Here is a 12,856-nt window from a genome sequence, read left to right on the forward strand (position 1 = left end):
TTTCAGAAATGGTAAATAATTTCCCAACATCATATAACAAGTAAGTAGCAGAGCCTGGGCTCAAATCCAGGCAGTCTGCCTTCAGAGTCTAGTGTTCTTCATGTTGTGCCACTGCCCATAGACAGCAAATTCTGGATCTCCCCAAATGCCATCCCCAAAGCACTGGCTGACACCCACACCTTTGCTCCTGCTTGTTAGCTGCACGAGCCATGTATGTGGTGGCATTAAGTCCTCAAATCCTCTCATAAGAGAAGATCTCAGGGGATATCAGTAGGGAAAATGAGGACCCTGGGAGCCTGAGAGGAGAAAAAAAGTAGGTACAAAACAAAGATGAAAAGAACAGAAAATGCAAGGTGTGCTTCCCACAGCATCATGACATTTTGAAGTGGAAGGGACAATCCTGAGGCCCCAGAGAGGTTAAGGACATCATCCAAAGTCATGCTGAGTCAGATATAACATCTCTGAGTCTGATATATTCCACTTGAAAGCCTTCAAGTAGACAGAGCCATGCAGTTTAGAGGAGAAGGTAAATCCTGAGAATAGCAGAGTACTCAACTTTCTAGGAATGAAGACCATTCCAGTATATTAATGGACTGTGTTTACTTCAATGATAGAAGAAGAATACCTAACAAGTCCCCAGTAACTTTCAGGTTGGGTAAAAGCCAGCTGAAGGAAATCATAGGCAGGTTTTAACCACAAGAAGTAAGATTTAAACACAGTTTCAGAACTGTTAGTTTGAGACTTGAGTAAAGTACTGCTGTATGGTGCATTTAACTATGTTCTTAGACTCTCCTTGCGGTGAGCTAGGGAGGTGGTGAGGGTTTATGATAGAAACTGATCAACTGAGCATAGTAATAGTCTACGAGGCCTATAGAATAAATAATGCTTTTTAAGCCCGTGAAGTATAAGTAAACCTGGGGAAATCTGAATAAGATCAGTGGATTGCATTAATGTCAATATCCTGGGGTGATATTATACTAGAATTGTATAAGATGTTTACCAATAGGGGAAACAGGGAAAAGGGTACACAGGATATCTCCGCATTATTTCTTCTAATTGTGTATGAATCTATAATTATTTCCAAATAAAATGTTCAATTAAAAAGTACAGTTTCCTGAATTGAAGTATAAGATGCCAATATGTAGCACAGTGATAAATATTAGTGGAATGAATGAGTGAATAAACGATTGTCAGATTATTTTGTGTTAAACTTTATGGTCACCCTATAAAAACTGTTTCTCCTCATCTTCCCTTTAGCATCATTCCTGGGCTACTGCAATAGCTCTCAAATTGGTCTCATTATTTGCAATGTTTGCCTTACACAGGACTACCAGATTTCTCATTGTAAAACACAATTTTGATGACTCTTCCTATCTCAAAGCACTAATAATTCCTCATTGTCTACAGAACAAAAATTAGTTTAACCTAGCATTCAGACTTTCTGTCTTTCTAGGTCCCTACCCCACTATTTTTTTTATGATTATCTACTCCAGACAAGTAAATCAACTTCCTGTTTCTAGTGTATGCCCTAAGCTCCCTTGCTTCTGTAAGCTTTCCATTCCAACACACCCTCATTCTTCACCGACTCATTCCTCATGTTGGCCCTTATCTGCTAAGTGATCTCAGGGAAGTCCCTTGTTCTCCCACTCTTAGTTTATTCACCAGAAAAATGAGTGTAATCACAATTGCTTCTAGAGCTTCACGAGGAATGAGATAATATATTCAAAATTCCTAACACAATGCCTGGTACCTAATATGATTTTGGGAAATAGTCATTTTCTTACTACATTTTGCCTTGTAATCAAACTGGTCGCCACGCTTTTCTGCTCACTGGGGTCCTTTTGCCAGTGTATTTTAGACCTTCCATCTTCCAATAACTTCTCTAAATCACTTTTATCTTTTTATATCATTTATTTAGAAAAAAAAATGTTGTTAGAGAAAGAATTTTCTTCAAAGCATTTTGGCACCATCTTCTTCTGCCGCAAAACTGTGTACAGCTCAACCTCACACCCACACAATGACAATCCATAAAGTGAAAAGTGCCCGCACCCTCCTTGAATTAGAATCTGATGAGAACAGAAACCGCATATTGGTGTTTTCTCAAGACAGGTTGTGGCTGCTGAATGAATAGCACCGAACAAACATTGAGAGAGCTACTCAGCTTTCTAGTATTATCATGCGACCTACTTTGGGGCTCTTTCAAGAGATAATAAGGAGATATGACCTGCATAAATCCAAAGAACAGTTCAAACATAAATGGTGCCTGGATGAATGAAGGAATTGAGATCTCCTCATGTAGGAGCTATAAATCTAGATAAGTAAAATAACATTGGATTGTCCTCTTATGAAAACAGGCCTACGACAGACGGTCTTCCTCTCTGTTCCCCTTTCCAGATCCTCATGCTCATGTACTTTCTCCTCTCCTGTGTGAGATGGAAGAAGGATATTACTGTTGTGAGCTCCAACCTAGACATCCTGTGGCTTTCTGGGAGGCAGGAGTCAAGAGGAGTATAAAAGGCACAGAGAAACAAAAATGCCCTCAGAGGGGTTTATGTTATTTTTAAAAAGCCATTTAGGATGTCCTGTAACCCAGGGATGGAGAGAGGGACTGTGCTTCTGGGAGGAACACTCTGCAGTCAAAAGGTTTTGACTAGGGGTTGAGAGGCCTGGGTTCTACCACTAGATTTGCCATTTCCTGACTCCATAGCTCCAGGCGTCTCATGTCTCCTCTCTGGGTCTCAGTTCCTTCCCTCACAGAGTCAGGGAATTGGACCAGCTCACCTCAAGGTTTTCCAACATTGACATTCTCTGCCTCAAAGTTTGGCCCTTTGATTTTTTGTCTATATTACCTGAAAGGTCAATTCTAGTTCATGTGAAAGAAAAATAAGGAATACCTCATAATTTTAGTTACAAATGATTCATTGGAAAACAGGAAGAGTAAGGCAAAAAGGAGATATAATAGTGTGGGGCAGGCATGGAGTGGCACAAAATAGAGTACAATCACTTGCAAGTATTAGACCCTAGGAATATGTGCTCCTCTCAAAGAGTTGGAGGGCTTCTCTGATAGCAGGATGAGACCAACAAAGATGCCCTGCTTACCAGCTTGGAAGAGGAGACAGGCTCTCTTCCCAAAGCATTAGAATGTGACTAGGTTGAGAAATGGCCTTGAGCCTGGGGAGCTGAATGAAGCAAAGTTAAACTGTGATCAAAGAGGATCTAGGTGATTTTTCCCTCCCTGTGATGTCCAGGAAGAGGTTGACTCTATAGACTGCTCGTTTACTTGGTCACATTTTGAGAGTGTGTTTTCTCCCTCAAGGCATTTGGAAAAAGAAGATAAGTCATGATGTTTGATTCCTTTATGATCTTCAGTGCAGCACTTGCTCAAAAGTAACAAACTCCCCATCCTTTCAAAGAACTTAAATTTGTTGTCAGTTTCCTTTCTTTCTTTTTTTCAAAACATCTCGGTGAGAACTGTGGGAAAAAGATTATCCAAAGGAACAGTGGATGGCAGTATTGGTTTGCATCTCTAAAGCAGAAAGCAATGGAAAGTACTATTTTTTTAAAGAAGAAAAGGAGCATATACTCAGTCTATTGAACGAGCCTCACATGGGCGTGGGTCTAAAACTATGAAAAGTTTGTTTGCAGTTTCAAAACCTGATTAGGCAACTATATCAGATAATTTGAGAGTATTGCATGGAAGAACTGTGGATGGGGAAAATATTGGCCCAGAAAGAAACATTGGCCTGTTTTAATTCAAAGTTTTGCATAATCATCCTCACAGTAACTAAACAGTAGTTAACATCTAGAACTAGCTAGTCAATAGCCTATGAACAAGAAACACAAGGGGCGTTCAAAAGCGCAATAGCAATCATATGCTGTATGCAGGGACAGAAGAATTTAGATTAAAAGAGTGAGAGGCCAGGATGAGGAGAGTAGGGTGGAGTATAGACAGGCAGCTTATTGTGAATTTCATTTTTAGTGAGGAATATGCATGTTTCAGTACTTACAGAGCACCTGTTACCTTAGGAATGCAGATTATTCTTTTTGCCTAACTCTTCTCCTTTTTGAGTGCCTCATATGTACCTTTGTGCACTGCTTTGAACACTGATTTGTTCATGTATGTATTCCATCATTCATTAACAAATATCTTCAAGCATGTATGAAATGCAAGGTACTAGGAATACAGATGCCCTAAGAGGGGAAATAGACATAATAAATAGAAAAGTGCCATGCAATATGGTAATAGCTAAGTGGTTTATTGAATTGTTGTCTCAGATGGGTGGCTGCTGACATGATACACTTTTCTTCCTTAAGCCCATTGCCCCTTGCACTGTGTCAAATCTCCCTATTTTGTATATGCTATATCATGTCTTGGGCAGATCTCAAAATCTCTTAAGCACTTGTAGTTACTAAAGTTACAATTTTTCACTTTCAATTGTTATCCACTTTAAAACTTATTTTTCCATCACATTTATTTATTTTTTAAGATTATTTATTTATTTATTTAGATATAGAGAAAGAGTGAGTGAGGGCGGGGGAGGGAGAGGGAGAGAGAATCTCAAGCAGACTCTGTGCTAAGTGTGGAGCCTGACCCGGGGCTCCATCAAATGATCTTAGGATCATGACCTGAGCTGAAATCAAGAGTCTGACACTCAACCAATTGAGCCACCCTGGCGCCCCTCCATCACATTTGGAGATAGTTATTTATCCAGTTTAGGCCAGCTTTGTGGCTGTAGGGACCTAAAGAAGGAAAGAGAAAGTTGTCCTTCCTTTTTCTTTCCCCTCCCAGATCTAATTGTGGAGGCTGTAAAATACTTGTCATCTGTTCTGGGGCATATACTGCACCCTCCATTTTCCAGGCCTAATTCTATAGCCATCTGCCTGGACTGCCTATCTCTGTTCTTCTGGCTGTTGTGTAATCTCTATGTGCAGGCATCACCCTCTTCCCAATCTTCCAGCTCCCGCTCCCATCAGAATACCACACAACCTCTTTCTAAGTCCCTCTGTCCAGCCTCCAGTCTTCTGCGATGCCCAGTGACTTATAGGGAACTCATACAGTTTTGCATCTGATAGAGGCTGCCTTGCTTCTGTGCCCTTGCTCTGTCACCTCTCCCTACTTACTTTTGTCCTGCCCATGTAGATGCAGGGCAAATGACCAAGCCAGCTGCCCAGACAAATGACTAACTGAGAAACAAGACTCCAATCTCCCTTCTTGCAAGCATCCTCAATCTTTGGGAACACCCCTCACATAGTTTTACTTTATAAAGACTGTTTTTCCAGAAACGATGGTAGGATCTAAAATGGAATGGGATGTATAAAGTGAGGCTATGACAATGAGAATGGTGACCTCCTGGATGAGGAATAAGAAAGATGAAGAGGCTGAGGATGGCCAATGTTTCCAGCAGTGAAGATGTAGTAGATAATGACATTCTTAAGAGAGGGAAGAGGGTACAGGAACATGTTGGGATGGGAAGGTAAGACATTTAGCTTTGGACATAAGATAATGGATATCCAGACAGAAATGAACTAAATCAAATGCTAATTAGAACTAAAAAATAAATATAAATTGCAAGATTATTTAGAAGAGATTCCAAACCTCAATGGAGAACCTAAGCTTTGATGAATATGCAATGAAGAAAATGCAAAACGATAAGGTGGGTAGAGTACTGGTTTCTGAAAGATCCTCTTGGGATGTCCGTGGACTTAATGAAACATGAAAACTGGCAAATGAAATCAGACTCAAAAGTAAGGCATTCCAAGTGGGGAGAGGTCAGGAAACAAGTTTTTTTTCAAGTGTTTTCATTTCAGCAGTCCAAAAATAATGGGAGAAAAGGGTGGTTCAAATAATAAAAGAAATAAGAGAAGAAACTACTCATTCCAAAATAGCTCATATTCAGACTATTTTTTAAGATTTTATTTTTTTAAGTAATCTTTACACCCAATGTGGGGCTCAAATTCACAACCCCCAGATCAAAAGTCACATGATCCACTGACTGAGCCAGCCAGACGCCCCTAGACTTTTTTTTAAAAACAGCAACCAACACAAGCTCAGGCAATCAAAACAAAAACAAAAACAAACAGTAAAGATGCTATAAAAAAAAAAATAGCATCAAATAACAACGAGCAAAGAAATGCTTGGGAAAATATACAACTTACAGATCACTGGCAGTCAAAAAAAACTTGGGATTTGAAGGTATTTTACAAATCTAATTCAATGTCTTCATTGGATAGATGCAAAGCTCCAACCCCAGGCAGTGTACACGAATTGCATAACTAGTGTGTCCAGGGCCGGCTCTCTTTCCTTAGCCATCAGCATCACTTTTACTAAAAAACTAAAGTATCACTAAAGGCCCCTCTTGGACACCTATGAGGCATCTTTGAGAAGAGCCAGTGCAATAGCCTCTTTTTTTATTTTTTTAAGACTTTTTTTAGGAGTAGTATAAGTTTACAACAAAATTAAGAGGCAGGTACAGAACTTTCTGCCCTTAGACATGCATAGCATCCCCAATAGCAGCATCCACTTCCCAGAATGGTACACTTTTTTTGTTTGTTTTACCAAAGATAAGCCTACGCTGGTACATCATAATCACCCAAAATCCATAGTTTACCTTAGAGTACACTCCTGGTATTGCACATTCTATGGGTTTGAACAAAGGTATAATGATACATATCCATCATTATGATGTCACACAGTGCATTTCACTCCCACAAAAATCCTCTGTGCTCTGCCTGTTCATTTCTCCCCTGCCATCCCCATCTCTAGCAATTGCTGATCTTTTTTTTTAATTAATTTATTTATTTGAGAGAGAGAGAGAGAGAGAGAGAGAACAGGGGGAAGAGCAGAGGGAGAGAGAGAATCTCCAGCAGACTCCCTGATGAGCATGGAACCCACATGGGACTCGATCTCACGACGCTGGGATCATGACCTAAGCTGGAATCAAGGGTCAGAGGCTTAACCGACTGAGTCACCCAGGCACCTCACCACTGATCTTTTTTTGTCTCCATAATTTTGTCTTTTCCTTAATGTCATATGATTGGAGTCATATAGTATGTAACATTTTTAGATTGGCTTTTTTCACTTAGTAACATGCATTTAAGGTTTCCAGTGGCTTACTTTTTAAAGAAAGAGTGAAGAAATCTAGGGAGTCTTCCCAACCACACCCATCTTGGATTCTCCATGACATTAGGAACTCCTGAATAATGTCACCAGCCTAATGACTTGACTAAATGGAAAACTTCATTCAAGACCATAGTCCAAAGGAGGTCACCACGGTCATTTTTTGAACTATTTGTACATTATGACTAGTTTCTATTCCTGCTATTTATTTAAAATGATATTTCTGAGAAAATGGGGACTATGACCATGACAGAAGTGGTCATGATTTTCCTTGTCTATACTGGTATCATTTAATAAAGGAAAGAGCTCTCCATAATTCTTGATGAGATTGTGACATGGAAAGGAAAATAGTAGCCATGGCCCAGACCCTTAAGATTACCATTGGTTCTGTCAATAATTTTCTGATTTAAATATCAACTAAAAGAGCAAAATACTTAAGAATGCTCCAAGTGGCTGCTTCCCATGATTTTTGTATGTCTAGTAATTCAATTCTACAATGTAAATAGCTGGCAGCAGCCGTGTTGTATGTTAAATATCTCATTACAAAATGCTGGAAAACTAGAGAATTACTGACAATTAAGGGTTTGTACACACAAGTGGCCAAAATTGCAGTTTACGAAAGAGTGATAATTGCTCAAGAAGATAGAATTGATGCATATAATTGGATTTGGTCATTTTACTTTTATCATGCATTTGCATTACCTCGAATGGATGAATGCAGTTGCTATATGAATTAACAGGCATCATTTTGTATACAGCTTTCCTTTCCACACCACTGCCCCACAACCTTCCGCCTCAACATCGGAGCTTTTATTTTCTATTTTGACTCTCTGTCAGTGTTTTCTTTTCTTTGTGCACCCTGAGATAGCACGGGCAACAGAATCAGACAGTAAATTTTCCAATGCAAAAGAGTTATCACTACTTGAATTAATATCCACAGAATGGAACAATGGTTGAATGTATCTAATTACTGACCAATGGCAAAACCAAACTTCAGAGTGTGGTTTGAGGACCACGGGTTGGATTAACATTTGTATGTTTATTATTTTATGATTGTCCTCCATTAACTGTTGCTTCATTTGTTCCCACAGAAAGCATCATTGCTCATAGCATTCACTCTGGTGAGCAGACCCATGGTTTTCAAGAAGAAACATAAATGACTGCCATGTGGCAAATCTAAGGGATGCCCTAGATAGCATACTACGGACATATAACAAAACAAAAACTGGAGAAGGCCCAAGTTATCAGGACAAGATAATGACTGGTCTTTAAAAAAGTTGATCCTCATAGGTTTTTCCTTGCTACTATTTTCTACCAAGATGAAAATATTTCCGTGTTAGCACTGTTGGGGAATCGGAGAATCCTTGGTGATACTTGCCAATTTGCATGACTGGTTTCATGTAGTTAGATCAGTTCTATCACATTTCTGACAATTACAAAATATTTTCCAATTATATCTGATGATTTTGAACATTTGGAAGACAACTGCCATGTGGATGGGTTAGGTGAATTGACTCTACCCCTAAGAACCTTGGAATGACCTATGCAAATAACATCTTGTTTAAAAGTGTCTTCTGCACACCTGAAACCGTGAAGTCTTTTTATCTGTAAGATCTTGTTAAAATTTGAACTTTGCTTGCATGGATAAAATCTTACTCCCTTAAAAGCCAACTGTAAAGATAACTTTGGAGAAGATGCAGCTGAGAAGGAGGAAAGAATGAAAGATATAGAGGGGATGGGAGATTGTTGATTTGAGTTTTGGGATGGTGTAAGTGGACCACAGAGACCCTTGTCCTCCACAAAGACTGATTCCTATGTTCTAAGTCCTCATTCCTAAGTGAAGGGCATATCCTCCTCCAAACTGCTACATCCTCATGGTTCCTCATCACAAAACTTACCTGTTTTCACTCACTTTATTCCAACAGCACAAGCATTTATGGACCAGCATTCTTTTTGCCTGGAAATAAAAGAAAATCAACATTGAAGTTAAATGTTTTTGCCACTTCATCTCAAGATTCTATGATTCCACGAGTACAAGATAATGACAATTTAAGTCATTTATGATTTTTATTTTAAGATTGTATACCCAAAGATGGTGTAATGCTTCTATTTTTCTCTTAAGTGTATATTTTTCAATGTTCACTTTTATAACTTAAATACAGTTGAAATAGTTACTAAGATTACAAAAGACAGCTCAGAGGAACAGAGATGAACAATATAAAATTCTCATTCTATTTGGCAAACCTGGCATAACCAAGAAAAGTTACACAGTAGAGGGAATAGAGATCACTTGAGATTTATCCTGAAAAATTCAAAGTATATGGATATTCAAAAGGAAGAGATGCAACAAATTATTAATTCTGAAAAGTTTTGGCATATGATTTTCCTGGACATCACAAGTTGGGCTACATTAGCAGAGATTCAGTGTTTATAAGCTAGAAAACCTCTTTCTTCACATCATTTAAAGAACATAATTAAAACACCATCACAGATTTACCAAAACAACAAAAATAAAAGTTAAAAATGAGAAAAAAATAAATAATACCCTTGATTAGAGGAATTGAACCATAATGAAAACACAAAGAACTAAATGTAGCTCGAATGGATGGAAACTGAGGGAGGGTATGACTAGTCAACCGGTTTTTGAAGGGAACACACAAGAAATGGAGCAATTGGATGAAATCGAGTGAGGAAATACTTGGGCTGTGTATTAAGAAGTATTTTCTGGGCACCTGGGTTGCTCAGTTGGTTCAGCAACCGCCTTGGGCTCAGGTCATGATCCTGGAGTCCTAGAATCGAGTCCCGCATCAGGCTCCCTGCTCAGCAGGGAGTCTGTTTCTCCCTCTGACCCTCCCCCTCTCATGTGCTCTCTCTCTCTCATTCTTGCTCTCTCAAATAAATAAATAAAATCTTTAAAAAAAAAAAAAGAAGTATTTTCTAACACAGTTGTTGGTTGGACGCTGGAAAAGTCACCCCTTTAAGGGAAATGATGAAACCCTTTTTCTTCATTTAAACTGGATTGGATCAAGCTTTGCCTCTAGGGGTATAGGCCTGTTTGGATGGATTCTAATAAATCATTTTGACTCCTGATTTCTGTGAACCAAAAAGTTTAGGGCATCTGGCCATTGAGTCTAAAAATAAATTCTTCCCCCTCCAATACTTTAACTCTTTTTTCTCTTCTCCCAACCCTATGATCTACTTTTAAAGGAAATATAAAGGACTTGTAGTACCATTTCATTATTTTCCAGAGTAAGATGAACTAACTAAATAAAAGTATTTGAAAGCAGTGCATTTTGGGTTTGGAACATTCTTGGAATGGAAATTTACATCTATTAAATAAGAACTAGCCATTTGGCTCTTGTTAGGAAAATGTTTACTATGAATGTCAAAATTCTGAAGTAATGCAGAATTTAGTTCTAGTTATAAAATTGATCTATTAAAACAATCCCTTAAAATGACCACCATCCAAAAGCTATTGTTATTATATAAAATTTGTGGTGTGGCCTAAAATTTTAATTCACATACTTAATAAAAGCATGTTATTTATATAATTATATTTATAACTCATATAAGCATAATATATAAAATACATTTATCTTCTCTTCTCTGTAAGCACTATATATTGTTTGCATAATAATAATTTCCACATCTGACAAGCTAAGATGTTGTCAGTGTACTGGTTGCAAAAACACAATTTATTTCTTTGGGCTTAATAAAATGGCATAGCTTTTCTATATGGACAGTAAGAAACTTTCAGAGACACAAAAAAATTTTGTTTGCTTGGGAACAGATTACAAATTTTGTATGTTGAAATAAAAATAGCAAGTAGTATTCCCACATTTGCCCTTCAACCTAAATGTCAGTGCTATGGTATGTGAGAACAGAGATGTCTCAAATATGAATGAGAAGGGGTTACCTCATCTCCTCCTAGGTAAGACACATGATTTTGATGGGGTCAGCATTACCAAAAATGACTTAGGACCCCTAGTGAAAGATCACATCTTATAACCAGATAATAATTGACTGATGTTTAACCTCCATTTGTGTTGCTGCTTAGGAAACTGTCTGGAAGCCACTGTCCTTATCTTCTCGTTGACCCGCCTGAACCAAGAACATTTGATCATTTTAGGCAAAGAGCAGGCTTATTGACATAAAATGTTTTTTGTAGAGCTGAGCATAATGACGCTACTCACCTCCTCCTTAAAATGAAATGCTCAGTAACGTAGGGGGCTTCTAATCTGTTTACCAGCTGTACTGATGAGCTGGATTTATTTAACTGTTATCTCCAAACTGACCTATGTTACAGTGACAAATAATGTTTCAATGAACAAAAGTAGCATCTTTCTCAGGCTTTTCTTTTCCATGAAAAGAGAAATTTATGTTCAAAGATTCTACTTTTCCCTACTCTTTAAATGTAAATATGTCAGAGATATAATAAAATGGCATTTGATATAGGCTACTATTTTTAAAACAAAGTTGTCATTTGACTCCTGGTGAATTGCTCATAAATTCAGGACTGAATAAAGAGATCAGATTACATTAAATGCATTTTGGTATCTATAACTTTCTGCAATGAATTAAAACTGGCTGATCGTGTCTCCAGTGCATTTCATTTTCTGTTGATTCATGTACTGTAATATAACCTTCAAAATTCCCTTATGCCAACAAACTCACTCAGATATGTTGAGTGCAAGAGGAGATTAAAGTGGCTATAAGATTGAAAACTGTATGAAGGCATCAGATAATGCAGTAGAGGTATAATGAAAGTGTAAACAAAGCCGGTAAATGTAGAAATCACTGTTCATAGAATCCACTGTTGAATTCAATGGAGAGTTTAGCTCCCTGCCAAATATATATTAATACCAAACAAATTGGCAAGATCAATACACCAAGCCTGTTTCATTCTTATTAAAGTATTTTTCTCTTTGAGACAAAGCATAAGTAAGGCATACCATTCTCCTTTGGAAAATGTAATATTTCCCCAACAGGAATTTCACATTCAGGTAGACTCAGATTCCCAGCTCTGAGAAACTCACATCAGATGATTTTCCTCCATTCTTTAAAATTGAAGTTCCTTACAGAAATAACCTTTCATATTTTCCTGGGCAGTAGCTTTTTGTTTCTGCATTGTGGTAGCCAATCCATCCTTTAAAGGCTCTTTAAGCTGGGGGTTGGGGGAAGCATTATTTCTGAGCTAGGAGCCTCTATTGTTTCAGTAGTAGCTAGAGCTATGGATGAATGCTTTCAACAGAAGTTAAAAGAGATAATGAGTCTTTAATGATACAAAATCAGAGCCTTGTGTGCCTAGTGAAGCCTGACACAAGCTCCAGCTTGCAGCTAGCAAGGAAAGCTCATCCCCTATCTGTTTTATAGACTAAAAATACCCAAAGTCCCCTCTTGGAAAATTGTGTATCCCTTAAGATAGGATCATTGGTATCTGTTAGGTTAAACTGTTCTGAGATGCAAAGCAAAATCGGACGAAAAGCCTATAGTCTATCCTTCCCTATACATCTCTTTACAGCTTACAGTAAACACATTTCCATCTTCAAAGTAGCATCTTCTATTTTATTCCAGACTTTTTCAAAAGCAACTTCCTTTTGTGTGTATATTTATTTTTCTTCCTCTCCACCAAAAGTACAAATAAGAAACTCTAGTGTCACCTGCCTGGGCACACCCTCAGCTGTGCTCAACTGAGAGAGATTTTGGTCCACCAAGTATTAGGAAACTGGTTTGAATTTC

The sequence above is a fragment of the Eumetopias jubatus genome, unplaced genomic scaffold, assembly GCF_037043125.1.
Source record: "Eumetopias jubatus isolate StellerSeaLion01/CBP00866 unplaced genomic scaffold, mEumJub1_p1.0 scaffold_7, whole genome shotgun sequence".
NCBI lineage: Eukaryota > Metazoa > Chordata > Mammalia > Carnivora > Otariidae > Eumetopias > Eumetopias jubatus.